We start from the raw sequence: 14,999 nt of genomic DNA on the forward strand, positions 1-14,999 counted from the left end.
TTTTAAGGCAAAAAATGCGAAAAACAGGATAATGGAGATTTTTTACCATGGAACAGCAAAATCACAGTTTTAATTTACTGGTGTATACCAGACTTTTTTAAAAATATAGATTTGCGGCTGAACAGTGAGCAACACACTCAAACTGTTTTTTTTCAGATACCAATGGCCCACAACTGGATACTATTGAGATTTGACCCGTGGAACTGCAAAACCACACTTCTGTTTCTGTGGCCTATACCAGACTCTTTTCAACAGATATATTTGTGTCTGAAAAATCAGAGACACAATTTTTTTTGTGGGGGGGACACCAATAGGTTAATAAGACGGGTATTTGTACAGTGTGAAGAAGGAAAAAAAAAGAGGATTTAGATAAAATAAAAGGATTTTTACTGGCCCCCAAGACCTGGAGCTAAGTCCAGCAATTTAAGAAACAGGAGCACACTGGACTGTAATGCAGCGTTTGCTGGTATAACCACTGCGTCTCCTATACAGCCTGCCTGCCTGATATCTGGGATGGATATTAGTCCTGAGAAGGGCTGTTTGTTTGATCTAGCAGCCTTTATAGACCCTACACTAACTATTTCGCAGGATAAATCTCTCCCTAGCTCAGCAGCGCTGTCCCTACACTGTCTAATCCGGAGCGACTGTGTCCAAGATGGCGGCGCCCGGTTTTAAATACTCGAGGTGACGCTGTGCGGCCAGCCAATCACTGTAATGCCCACAAACAACATGGCTGCGGCATTACAGTGACTGGCTGGCAATCCCTGCATGTTCATTGGCTCTGTAAAGAGCGCCAAACATGCAGGGCGGGGACCCGAGCTCCCGCCCGAGTAACCCGGAAATGCTCGGTGCTCGCCGAACATCCCGAGTAGCGTGATGCTCGGGCGAGTACCGAGCAGTGTCGAGCATGCTCGCTCAACACTAGTAATAGGTAATTAGGGACTGTAAGGAAGTTAGAAAGGTTGCTTTTTTATAGTTTCTAAGTCGAAGGAAACCAGAAATATCCAGGCTGTGCCTGTTGGGAGGAGTATGATTCAATTGTCCTGCTGTTTTTCAGCAAAGTGTTAACTTCTTCAGAGTTCTATTAGGTGACGACCAGGAGATTATTTAGGCTATGTGCCCACGATGCAGAAATGCTCCGGATTTTTTCCTGAGCATTTCTGCATCTCCCTGGCAGAAAAAACGCATGCGGATTGTACATGAGTTTTCCTGCCAGGGACATGCGGATGTGAAGCGTTCTTCACATGCAATTCTGTATGCCGGTTGACAAGCGCTTTCCAAGCGATTTTAGCATCACTTGGAAAGTGCTTGACAACTTGGTCACACTATATAAATCCATGCAAACGGCATGGATTTATATAGTGTAGTGTTGAGCGAAAATGCTCGACACTGCTCGGTACTCACCAGAGCATCACGCTACTCGGGATGTTCGGCGAGCACCGAGCATTTCCGGGTTACTCGGGCGGGAGCTCGGATCTACGCCCTGCATGATTGGCGCTCTTTACAGAGCCAATGAACATGCAGGGATTGCCAGCCAGTCACTGTAATGCCGCAGCCATGTTGGTTGTTGGCATTACATTGATTGGCTGGCCGCACAGCGTCACCTCGAGTATTTAAAACTGGGCACCACCATCTTGGACACAGTCACTCCGGATCAGCTAGTGTAGGGAAAGCGCTGCTGAGCTAGGGAGAGATTTATACTGCGAAATAGTTAGTGTAGGGTCTGTAAAGGCTGCCAAATCAAACAAACAGTCCTTCTCAGGACTAATATCCATCCCAAATATCAGGCAGGCAGGCAGGCAGGCTGTATAGGAGACGCAGTGGTTATACCAGCAAACGCTGCATTACAGTTCTGTGTGCTCCTGTTGCTGAAATTTCTGGACTTAGCTCCGGGTCCTGGGGGGCCAGAAAAAATCCTTTTTTTTTCATCTAAATCCTCTTATTTTTTTCCTCCTTCACGCTGTACAAATACCCGTCTTATTAACCTTTTGGTGTCGCCCCCCCCCTCAAAAAAAAAAAAGTGTGTCTGTGACAGTTCAGACACAAATATATCTGTTTAAAATATTCTGGTATAGGACAGAGAAACAGAAGTGTGGTTTTGCAGTTCCACGGTTCAAACCTCAGTATTATCCACTTTTGGGCCATTTTTACCTAAAAAAAAACAGTTTGAGTGTGTCTCTCACTGTTCAGCCTCAAATATATATATTGAAAAAAGTCTGGTATACACCAGTAAATTATAACTGTGGTTTTGCTGTTCCACGGTAAAAAAAATCTCTATTATCCTGCTTTTGGCATTTTTTGCCGTATAAAAAACACTGTAATAGTGTCTCCCTAATTGTTCAGACACAAATATATCTGTTTAAAATAGTCTGGTGTAGGCAAGAGAAACAGAAGTGTGGTTTTGCAGTTCCACGGTTCAAACCTCTATTATCTACTTTTGGGCCATTTTTACCTAAACAAAAAACAGTTTGAGTGTGTCGCTCACTGTTCAACCGCAAATATATCTATTTAAAAAAGTCTGGTATACACCAGTAAATTATAATAGTGCTTTTGCCGTTCCACGGTGAGAAATCTCTATTATCCTGCTTTTGGCATTTTTTGCCGTAAAGAAAAACAGTAATAGTGTCTCCTGATTGTTCAGACACAAATATATCTGTTGAAAATAGTCTGGTGTAGGCCCGAGAAATAGAACTGTGGTTTTGCAGTTCCACGGGTCAAATCTCTGTATTATCCTGCTTTTGGCATTTTTTGCCATAAAGAAAAACAGTAATAGTGTCTCCTGATTGTTCAGACACCAATATATCTGTTTAAAAGAGTCTGGTATACACCAGTATATTATAACTGTGGTTTTGCCATCCCACAGTAAAAAATCTCTATTATCCAGCTTTTGGTATTTTTTCCGTAAAGAAAAACAGTAATAGTGTCTCCTGATTGTTGAGACACCAATATATCTGTTTAAAAGAGTCTGGTATACACCAGTAAATTATAACTGTGGTTTTGCCATTCCATGGTAAAAAATCTCTATTATCATGCTTTTGGCATCTTTTGCCGTAAAGAAAAACTGTAATAGTGTCTCCTGATTGTTCAGACACAAATATATCTGTTGAAAATAGTCTGGTGTAGGCCCCAGAAATAGAACTGTGGTTTTGCAGTTCCACGGGTCAAATCTCTGTATTATCCTGCTTTTGGCATTTTTTTGCCTTAAAGAAAAACAGTAATAGTGTCTCCTGATTGTTCAGACACAAATATATCTGTTAAAAATAGTCTGGTGAAGGCCAGAGAAATAGAAGCGTGGTTTTGCAGTTCCATGCTTCAAACCTCTGTATTATCCACTTTTGGACCATTTTTACCTAAAAAAAAAACAGTTTGAGTGTGTCGCTCACTGTTCAGCCGCAAATATATCTATTTCAAATTGTCTGGTATACCCCAGTAAACAATAGCTGTGGTTTTGCCATTCCACGGTAAAAAATCTCTATTATTCAGCTTTTGGTATTTTTTTCCGTAAAGAAAAACAGTAATAGTTTCTCCCTGATTGTTCAGATTGTTTAAAAAAGTCAGATGTTGGCCAGAGAAATAGAACTGTGGTTTTCCTCTTCCATGGTTCTAATCTACTTTTTATTACCCTTTTTCCATTGATAGTGCGGGTGTAAGCTATTTTACTTCCTTTACAATGGGCAAGGCGTGTGGCAAGGGACATGGAAGTGGACGTTCTGGTGATGGTTAGTGCAGAGGACGGGGCCGTGGCCAAGGTGAAAATGTGCCACAACCAACAGCCACATCTTCTCGCTCCCACTTCTTGACCGAATTACTAGGGAAGCACAGATCAACACCAGTATTGCGAACTGATCAGTGTGAACAGGTTATTAATTGGATAGCAGATAATACTTCCGGTTACCTGGGCACCACCACCTCCGGTCTGTCTTCCACACAGTCAAATCTTAGTAGCCGTGAGTCTCGACCGTATACTCCTCCTCACCCTGATGCTCCTTCCTCCCACCATGCCGAGTGTCGTCAGACAGCAACTGATTCCACACTTGGACGCTCTGAAGAGCTGTTCACTGGTCCATTTCCATATTTGTGCCCCTCACCTGCTCCGCTTGAAGTGGTGGAAGAGGAGATCCCATGTAGCGATGCCCAAATATTTGAACAGCCACGGCCACAGGAAGTCGACGCTGGCAATTTGTCACAAGAGGTGGACGATGACGAGACACAATTGCCCGGAAGTGAGGAGGAGGATCGTGGTGCGCAAGTGGAAGAGGAGGAGGTGGTGGAAGATCAAGTAACTGACCCAACGTGGCAGGAGGACATGCAGAGCGAGGCCAGCAGCACACAGGGTGAGGGAGGCAGAGTACCCCAACAGGCAGGAAGAAGCAGTGTTGTTGCCACACACAGAAGGCAGGCAACAGTTCCCTGTAACACCAACACGAGGGACGTTGCCAGTACAACCTGTAGGTCTTCCAGAGTCTGGAATTGTTTTAAAGACTCTGCTGATAACCCCAAAGAGGCTATTTGTACCACCTGCCATGCCAGCATCAGCAGGGGTGACAAAACTACCAGCCTGACCACCACCAGCATGATAAGGCACATGGCAGCAAAGCACCCGACTTTGTGGGGTGAACCCCAGGGTCCACGACCAGTGTCAGCAGGTGTCACCACTGCTTCTTCCTCTGTTATGCGTGCAATAAAACCCCCTGTTGTGTGTGCAAGGCAATCCCCTGTCGATAGTGCATGCAAAGATGCCCCCTGATCTCAGTCTTCACTTGTTATGGCAGTTTCTCAAGAAACAGCATCAACGTCCACGTCCACATCCCACCGCAGCGTTCAATTGTCCATATCCCAGACCTTTGAACGAAAGCGGAAATTCGCAGCCAACACCCCACAGGCCACAGTCCTAAATTCGCACATTTCACGACTGCTTGCGTTGGAAATGCAGTCTTTTAGGCTGGTGGAGACGGAATCCTTCGGCAACCTTATGGCAGTGGCCATCTCTCGGTACTCGGTCCCCAGCCGACTCTATTTTGCCCGGTGTGCCATCCCCGCACTACACAAGCACGTGTCCCAAAACATCTGCTGTGCCCTCAATAATGCAGTTACTGGGAAAGTCCACCTGACAACGGACATGTGGACAAGTGCTTGTGGCCAGGGACGGTACATCTCCCTGACGGCACACTGGGTAAACATAGTGAAAGCCGGGACCCAGTCGCACCTTTGGCCGGAACACATCCTCTCCACACCGAGGATTGCGGGCCCTATGTCAGTCAGAGTTGCCCCCACAGTGTACAGCTCCTGCACATCATCCTCCTCCTCCTCCTCATGTTCAGCCTCCATCTCAGATATCACCACATCAGTTACAAGCTGGAAGCACTGCAGTACTGCCTCCGCCAAGCAGCAACAGGCTGTGCTGAAACTCATAAGCTTAGGTGAGAAACCTCACACTGCTTGTGAGTTGTGGACAGCTGTGAAAGAGCAGGCAGATCTGTGGCTGAGAACGCTGAACCTACATCCAGGCATGTTCGTGTGTGACAATGGCCGTAACCTGGTGGCGGCTCTGAGGCGAGGAGAGATCACACACGTACCATGCCTGGCTCATGTGCTTAACCTCGTTGTTCTTAAATCGTACCCCGAGTTGCCAGATCTGCTCGTCAAAGTACGCCACCTGTCAGCTCATTTTCGCAAGTCGGCTACAGCTTCCCCGCCCTTGCTGTGTTGCAGCAGCGTTTGCAGCTTCCGTCACACCGACTGGTGTGTGATGTCCCCACACATTGGAACTCTACCCTCCACATGTTGCTAAGGATTTGTGAGCAGAAGAGAGCAGTTGTGGAGTACCAGCTGCAACAAGGCCGTCGATATTCAGGTCAGACTCCACACATAAGACCTCAGGAGTGGACCTGGATGTCTGACATATGTACCATCTTGACAAACTTTAAGGAGTCCACCAAGATGGTGAGTGGCGATGACACCATCATTAATATCAGCATTCCACTTGTCTGTCTTTTGCAACGCTCTCTGCAGAGAATTAAAGAGGAGGCATTGCAGCCAGAGTATGATGAGATGGATCAAGAAGCAGTAGTCGTCGATTACACACAGCCCAGCCTCATCTCATCCCAACGTGCATTGGGGACAATGCAGGAGAGGAGGGGGAGGAGGAGGAAGAACAGGAGCTTGTACCATGCGCTGTAGATGGTAGTACCTGTACAACTGTCATACCGTCGGTTCAGCGTGGGCGGCCTGAGGACAGGGGGGAGAAGTAGGAGGAGGAGGAGAGCATGGTCAGTCGTCATCTTGGTGAGGACACGGAAGTCTTGCCCGTTACCAGTCTGGCAAATATGGCTGACTTTATGTTACGCTGCCTTAACCGTGACCCTCGCGTTGTCAAAATGTTGGGTGACAGTCAATACTGGTTGGTGACACTTTTAGACCCCCGCTACAAGGAGAACTTTCACTTTCTTATTCCTGAGGTGGAGAGGTCTAAAACAATGGGGCAGTACCAGAAGGCCCTTGCTGCAGAACTGTTAAAAAAATTCCCTTCTGAACACGCTAGCGGCAGTGGTCACAGTTCGTTGCCCAACCAAGGCGTACATGCGAGAGAGATGCAACTCCAATCCAGCAGAGACAGGGGAACACTGTCAACGTTCTGGGACAGTTTTCTCAGACCCTCCCTTCGGACAGACCCTGAGGCGCGGGGTACTCTCACAAGGAGTGGAAAGATTGAAAAGATGGTGAGGGAGTACCTTGCCGACCGTACCAGCTTCCTCCGTGATTCCTCTGTGCCTTTTAATTATTGGGTATCCTAGCTGGACACTTGGAATGAACTCGCTCTGTATGCCTTGGAGGTCCTGGCCTGCCCTGCCGCTAGCGTGTTATCGGAGCGTGTTTTTAGTGCCGCTGGGGGAATTATAACTGATAAGCGCTCTCGCCTGTCAACTGACAATGCTGACAAGCTGACCCTTATCAAAATGAACAAGGACTGAATTGGGCCAGACTTCTCATCACCACCAAATGACAGCAGAGTAACATAAAGTCAAATCCACTGTGTTATTTCGGGAGGTGTATTCACATGCACCGCTTCACACCCACACATGGGTATACGCTTCCTCATTTCGGATGTTTTATGTTCTTCTCCTTATCCTCAGCCTCCACCACCACTATACCACCAGGGTGACCATGGTCCTTGTTGCCATTATTGAAAGTTCCTCCGTCCTTATTTTTGTCAGCTTTTGCTTGGAAGGCATAAGCAAAGACCGTGGGCGACGCACTCCCCAATAATGGGAATAATATTTTCAAGATGCTGTACTGTATGGCTCTTGTAAGGGGCATTAAAACCGTCTTGTTAAGCTACTGCGACCTCCAACACTTTTCCAAGGGGCATTAAAACCATCTTGTTAAGCTACAGCGACCTCCACGTCTCTTTCGAGGGGCATTAAAAGCATCTTGTTAAGCTACTGGGACCTCCACGTCTCTTCCAAGGGGCATTAAAACCGTCTTGTTAAGCTACTGCGACCTCCACCACTTTTCCAAAGGGCATTAAAGCCAACTTGTTAAGCCACTGCGACCTCCACGTCTCTTCCAAGGGCATTAAAACTGTCTTGTTAAGCTACTGTGACCTCCACCACTTTTCCAAGGGGCATTAAAACCATCTTGTTAAGCTACTGCGACCTCCACCACTTTTCCAAGGGGCATTAAAACCATCTTGTTAAGCTACTGCGACCTCCACGTCTCTTCCGAGGGACATTAAAACCGTCTTGTTAAGCTACTGTGACTTCCACCACTTTTCCAAGGGGCATTAAAACCGTCTTGTTAAGCTACTGCGACCTCCACCACTTTTCCAAGGGGCATTAAAACCATCTTGTTAAGCTGCTGCGACCTCCACGTCTCTTCCGAGGGGCATTAAAACCGTCTTGTTAAGCTACTGTGACCTCCACCACTTTTCCAAGGGCCATTGAAACCGTCTTGTTAAGCTACTGCGACCTCCACGTCTTTTCCTAGGGGCATTAAAACCGTCTTGTTAAGCTATTGGGACCTCCACGTCTCTTTCAAGGGGCATTAAAACCGTCTTGTTAAGCTACTGTGACCTCCACCACTTTTCCAAGGGCCATTAAAACCCTCTTGTTAAGTTACTGGGACCTCCACGTATCTTCCAAGGGGCATTAAAACCATCTTGTTAAGCTACTGCGACCTCCACCACTTTTCCAAGGGGCATTAAAACCGTCAGTTTAAGCTACTGTGACATCCACCACTTTTCCAAAGGGCATTAAAACCGTCTTGTTAAACTACTGGGACCTCCAAGTCTCTTCCAAGGGGCATTAAAAGCGTCTTGTTAAACCACTCTGAACTCCACAGCTCTTCTGACGGGCATTGAAATGTTGTTTTTAATTAACTCTAACCTCCATGACTCTTCGAACGGGCATTGCATTTCCTCCTAATTTTTGGCAGCTTTTGCTTGGAAGGCATAAGCAAAGACTATGGGAGACCCACTCCCCAATATTGGGAATAATGTTTTTAATATGCTGTACTGCATGGCTCTTGTAAAGGGCATTGCAAGTTCCTACGTCCTAATTTTTGGCAGCTTTTGCTTGGAAGGCATAGGCAAAGACTATGGGAGACCACTCCCCAATAATGGGAATAATGTTTTTAATATGCTGTACTGCATGGCTCTTGTAACTGGCATTGCGAGTTCCTCTGTCCTAATTTTTGGCAGCTTTTGCTTGGAAGGCATAAGCAAAGACTATGGGAGTCCCACTCCCCAATAATGGGAATAATGTTTTTAAGATGCTGTGCTGTATGGCTCTTGTAAGAGGCATTAAAACCGTTTTGCTAAGCTACTGCGACCTCCACCACTTTTCCATGGGGCATTCAAACCGTTTTGTTAAGCTACTATGACCTCCACCACTTTTCCAAGGGGCATTAAAACCATCTTGTTAAGCGACTGCTTTCTCCATGTCTCTTCCGAGATGCATTAAATGCATCTTGTTAAGCTACTGGGACCTCCACGTCTCTTCCAAGGGGCATTAAAACCGTCTTGTTAAGCTACTGCGACGTCCACCTCTTTTCCAAGGGGCATTAAAGCCATCTTGTTAAGCTATTGCGACCTCCACGTTTCTGCGAAGGGGCAATAAAACCGTCTTGTTAAGCTACTGTGACCTCCACCACTTTTCCAAGGGGCATTAAAACCATCTTGTTAAGCTACTGCGACCACCACCACTTTTCCAATGGGCATTAAAACTGACTTGTTAAGCTACTGCGACCTCCACGTCTCTTCCAAGGGGCATTTAAACAGTCTTGTTAAGCTACTAGGGACCTCCACGTCTCTTCCGAGGGGCATTAAAACCGCCTTGTTAAGCTACTGCGACCTCCACCACTTTCCCAAGGTGCATTAAAACCATCTTGTTAAGCTACTGCGACCTCCACGTCTCTTCCAAGGGACATTAAAACTGTCTTGTTAAGCTACTGTGACTTCCACCACTTTTCCAAGGGGCATTAAAACCGTCTTGTTAAGCTACTGTGACCTCCAGCACTTTTCCAAGGGGCATTAAAACCATCTTGTTAAGCTGCTGCCACCTTCACGTCTCTTCCGAGGGGCATTAAAACCTCCTTATTAAGCTACTGCGACCTCCACCACTTTCCCAAGGTGCATTAAAACCATCTTGTTAAGCTACTGCGACCTCCACGTCTCTTCCAAGGGACATTAAAACTGTCTTGTTAAGCTACTGCGACTTCCACCACTTTTCCAACGGGCATTAAAACCGTCTTGTTAAGCTACTGCGACCTCCACCACTTTTCCAAGGGGCATTAAAACCGTATTGTTAAGCTACTGCGTCCTCCAGCACTTTTCCAAGGGGCATTAAAACCATCTTGTTAAGCTGCTGCCACCTCCACGTCTCTTCCGAGGGGCATTAAAACCGTCTTGTTAAGCTACTGTGACCTCCACCACTTTTCCAAGGGCCATTGAAACCGTCTTGTTAAGCTACTGCCACCTCCACGTCTCTTCCTAGGGCCATTAAAACCATCTTGTTAAGCTATTGGGACCTCCACGTCTCTTCCAAGGGGCATTAAAACCGTCTTGTTAAGCTACTGTGACCTCCACCACTTTTCCAAGGGCCATTAAAACCGTCTTGTTAAGCTACTGCGACCTCCACGTCTCTTCCGAGGGGCATTAAAACCGTCTTGTTCAGTTACTGGGACCTCCACGTATCTTCCAAGGGACATTAAAACCGTCTCGATAAGATAATAAGACCTCCACCACTTTTCCAAGGGGCATTAAAACCATCTTGTTAAGCTAATGCGACCTCCTCGTCTCTTCCAAGGCGCATTAAAACCGTCTTGTTAAGCTATTGGGACCTCCAAGTCTCTTCTGAGGGACATGAAAAGCGTCTTGTTAAACCACTCTGAACTCCACAGCTCTTCTGACGGGCATTGAAATGTTGTTTTTAATTAATTCTAACCTCCATGACTCTTCGAACGGGCATTGCATTTCCTCCTAATTTTGGCAGCTTTTGCTTGGAAGGCATAAGCAAAGAATATGGGAGACCCACTCCCAAATAATGTGATTAACGTTTTTAATATGCTGTACTGCATGGCTCTTGTAAGGGGCATTGCAAGTTCCTCCATTCTAATTTTTGGAATCATTTTCTTGGATGGCATAGGCAAAGACCATGGGAGGCCCACTCCCCAATAATGGGAATAATGTTTTTAATATGCTGTACTACATGGCTCTTTTAACTGGCATTGCGAGTTCCTCCGTCCTAATTTTTGGCAACTTTTGCTTGGAAGGCATAAGCAAAGACTATGGGAGACTCACTCCTCAATAATGGGAATAATGTTTTTAAGATGCTGTAATGTATGGCTCTTGAAAGAGGCATTAAAACCGTCTTGTTAAGCTATTGAGACCTCCACGTCTCTTCCAAGGGGCATTAAAACCGTTTTGTTAAGCTACTGTGACCTCCACCTCTTTTCCAAGGGCCATTAAAACCGTCTTGTTAAGCTACTGCGACCTCCACGTCTCTTCCGAGGGGCATTAAAACCGTCTTGTTAAGTTACTGGGACCTCCACGTATCTTCCAAGGGGCATTAAAACCGTCTTGTTAAGCTACTGCGACCTCCACCACTTTTCCAAGGGGCATTTAAACCGTCTTCTTAAGCTACTGGGACCTCCACCACTTTTCCAAGGGGCATTAAAACCGTCTTGTTAAACTAATGCAACCTCCAAGAATCTTCCAAGTTGCATTAAAACCGTCTTGTTAAGCTACTGGGACATCCAAGTCTCTTCCGAGGGGCATTAAATGCATCTTGTTAAACCGCTCTGAACTCCACAGCACTTCTGACGGGAATTGAAATGTTGTTTTTAATTAACTCTAACCTCCACGACTCTTCGAACGGGCATTGCATTTCCTCCTAATTTTTGGCAGCTTTTGCTTGGAAGGCATAAGCAAAGACTATGGGAGACCCACTCCCCAACAATGGGAATAATGTTTTTAATATGCTGTACTGCATGGCTCTTGTAAGGGGCATTGCAAGTTCCTCCGTCCTAATTTTTGGCAGCTTTTGCTTGGAAGGCATAGGCAAAGACTATGGGATACCCACTCCCCAGTAATGGGAATAATGTTTTTAATATGCTGTACTGCATGGCTCTTGTAACTGGCATTGCGAGTTCCTCTGTCCTAATTTTTGGCAGCTTTTGCTTGGAAGGCATAAGCAAAGACTATGGGAGTCCCACTCCCCAATAATGGGAATAATATTTTTAAGATGCTGTACTGTATGGCTCTTGTAAGAGGCATTAAAACCGTCTTGTTAAGCTACTGCGATCTCCACCACTTTTCCAAGGGGCATTCAAACCGTCTTGTTAAGCTACTATGACCTCCACCACTTTTACAAGGGGCATTAAAACCGTCTTGTTAAGCTACTGCGACCTCCACGTCTCTTCCGAGGTGCATTATAAGCGTCTTGTTAAGCTACGGGGACCTCCACGTCTTTTCCAAGGGCCATTAAAACCGTCTTGTTAAGCTACTGCGACCTCCACCACTTTTCCAAGGGGAACTAAAGCCATCTTTCTAAGCTACTGCGACCTCCACGTCTCTTCCGAGGGGCATTAAACCTATCTTGTTAAGCTACTGTGACCTCCACCACTTTACCAAGGGGCATTAAAACCATCTTGTTAAGCTACTGCGACCTCCACCACTTTTCCAAGGGGCATTAAAACCGTCCTGTTAAGCTACTGCGACCTCCACGTCTCTTCCAAGGGGCATTAAAACTGTCTTGTTAAGCTACTAGGGACCTCCACGTCTCTTCCGAGGGACATTAAAACCGTCTTGTTAAGCCACTGCGACCTCCACCACTTTCCCAAGGGGCATTAAAACCGTCTTGTTAAGCTACCGCGACTTCCACCACTTTTCCAAGGGCCATTGAAACCGTCTTGTTAAGCTACTGCGACCTCCACGTCTCTGCCTAGGGGCCTTAAAACCATCTTTTTAAGCTATTGGGACCTCCACGTCTCTTCCAAGGGGCATTAAAACCGTCTTGTTAAGCTACTGTGACATCCACCACTTTTCCAAGGGCCATTAAAACCGTTTGTTAAGCTACTGCGACCTCCACGTCTCTTCCGAGGGGCATAAAAACCGTCTTGTTAAGTTACTGAGACCTCCACGTATCTTCCAAGGGGCATTAAAACCATCTTGTTAAGCTACTGCGACCTCCACCACATTTCCAAGGGGCATTAAAACCATCTTGTTAAGCTAATGCGACCTCCCCGTCTCTTCCAAGGCGCATTAAAACTGTCTTGTTAAGCTACTGGGACCTCCAAGTCTCTTACGAGGGGCATTAAAAGCGTCTTGTTAAACCACTCTGAATTCCACAGCTCTTCTGACGGGCATTGAAATGTTGTTTTTAATTAACTCTAACCTCCATGACTCTTCGAACGGGCATTGCATTTCCTCCTAATTTTTGGCAGCTTTTGCTTGGAAGGCATAAGCAAAGACTATGGGAGACCAACTCCCCAATAATGGGAATAATGTTTTTAATATGCTGTACTGCATGGCTCTTGTAAGGGGCATTGCAAGTACGTCCGTCCTAATTTTTGGCAGCTTTTGCTTGGAAGGCATAGGCAAAGACTATGGGAGACCCACTCCCCAATAATGTGATTAACGTTTGTAATATGCTGTACTGCATGGCTCTTGTAAGGGGCATTGCAAGTTCCTCCATTCTAATTTTTGGAAGCTTTTTCTTGGAAGGCATAGGCAAAGACTATGGGAGACCCACTCCCCAATAATGGGAATAATGTTTTTAATATGCTGTACTGCATGGCTCTTGTAAGGGGCATTGCAAGTACGTCCGTCCTAATTTTGGCAGCTTTTGCTTGGAAGGCATAGGCAAAGACTATGGGAGACCCACTCCCCAATAATAGGAATAATGTTTTTCATATGCTGTACTGCATGGCTCTTGTAACTGGCATTGCGAGTAGTGTTGAGCCACCCCCGTAGTGTTCGAGTTCGGTTCGGTTCGTCGAACACCCGTGTGTTCGCCGAACTGTTCGTCGAACTGTTCGTCGAACACCTTCGAACACCGTTAAAACCAATGGCAGGCAAACAAAAACACATAGAAACACATAGAAAACACCTTCAAAGGTGTCCAAAAGCTGACAAACTGCTCAGAAGACACAACTAACACATGGAAAAGTGACAAGTACATATAGTCATGCGAAAAGAAAAGAGGTGGAGGAGTAAAAGGAGGGGGAGACACAGATATAGGCATGTCATGCCCTTCTAAAATCCAAAAAGTGAGAAGCCGACACGTTCAGTCCGCTCCTGCCCGTGCCACCTCCGTGTCGCCGGGTTTGTGCCAGAGCCGCGGTGAACCCTGACGGCCAGCCCCCCTCCCCCAATACTGGTGCCTGTCCGCTGGTGGGTCGAGCGAGCCCCCCTGTGGTGGAGGCAGCTCTAAGCTTTTTAATTTAAATTGTCTCTCTAATTTGAATGAATACACTTTAAATCCATTTACAAGGATCTATTGGAGGGCAAGTCTCATGAAAGCAGCCGCGTAATTCCAGCTCCAGTAGCGTCCACTAAAGCTGCTGCAGTTAAAAAGCTTTTATAAGGATCGAGCTCGGCTGTCCACCGCAAGGCATCCTAATGCCAGTCCCAGCCCCTATGCCTTGGGGTGCCTCCTGATGCTCTTCACTGAGTATCCCGTGGTCCCGAAGCATTTCCTTTGAAAAAATTAAGTGTCCAAACTACAGGTGGTGTAGCTTGCTTAACAGCCGGGATAATCCGCTGACTAGCAGACACTGCTACTAGGCACAAAGTATTTCCTGGGCTAGATGCAGTTAAAAATTTGTAATTAGATACTCTCGTTGGATGCTGAGAAAGCATTCCATAGAGTCTCCTGGCACGCCATATATGATTCTTTTAAAAAGCTTGGGGTAGGGGTCTAGGGGACCCTTTTATAGCCAAAATCACGGCCCTGTATCACAATACGTCACCTAGGCTGAAGACAAATGGAACTGTAGCACCCTGAGGGCTCGGTTGCTACAGAGGTATTGCACCTCACCCAGAGGTGTGATATCTCACTCTCAGGTAAGGATGGAGTATGGATCAGGACCCGACACCTGCATGCATTACACCACATTGCCGTGGGGCAGGGCGACCAATATGCCTCTGAGATGGGCACGACAGTCCCTGTCCCTGGCTGGAGTAGGGGGAGGGAACACTGAGGAAGGGGAACCCTGTAGTGCAGGAGCAGGGAGGAAGCAGTTCCTGGGTGCATTGAGAAGGGAGTATAAAAGGTGGGCACCATCTTAGTTCAGTGCAGATAAGTCTGAGCAGAAGTGGCAGGGAGCAGGGGCTCTGCATGAGCTCTGCTCCAGAGGCGGGCCTAGTAACAGAGGCCCAGGCCTGGAAGAGGGAGAAGGAAGGAAGAGGAGCGGAGAAGGCTCCAGGAACGAGGAATGAAGGGATCCCAGGGGTGCGGACAGGCGAGTCGCCACCGCACGCCCGAATCCACCTGCGTGGA

Source organism: Phyllobates terribilis, unplaced genomic scaffold (assembly GCF_046119375.1).
Source record: "Phyllobates terribilis strain yellow unplaced genomic scaffold, ASM4611937v1 Scaffold_5__5_contigs__length_657084704, whole genome shotgun sequence".
Classification (NCBI taxonomy): domain Eukaryota; kingdom Metazoa; phylum Chordata; class Amphibia; order Anura; family Dendrobatidae; genus Phyllobates; species Phyllobates terribilis.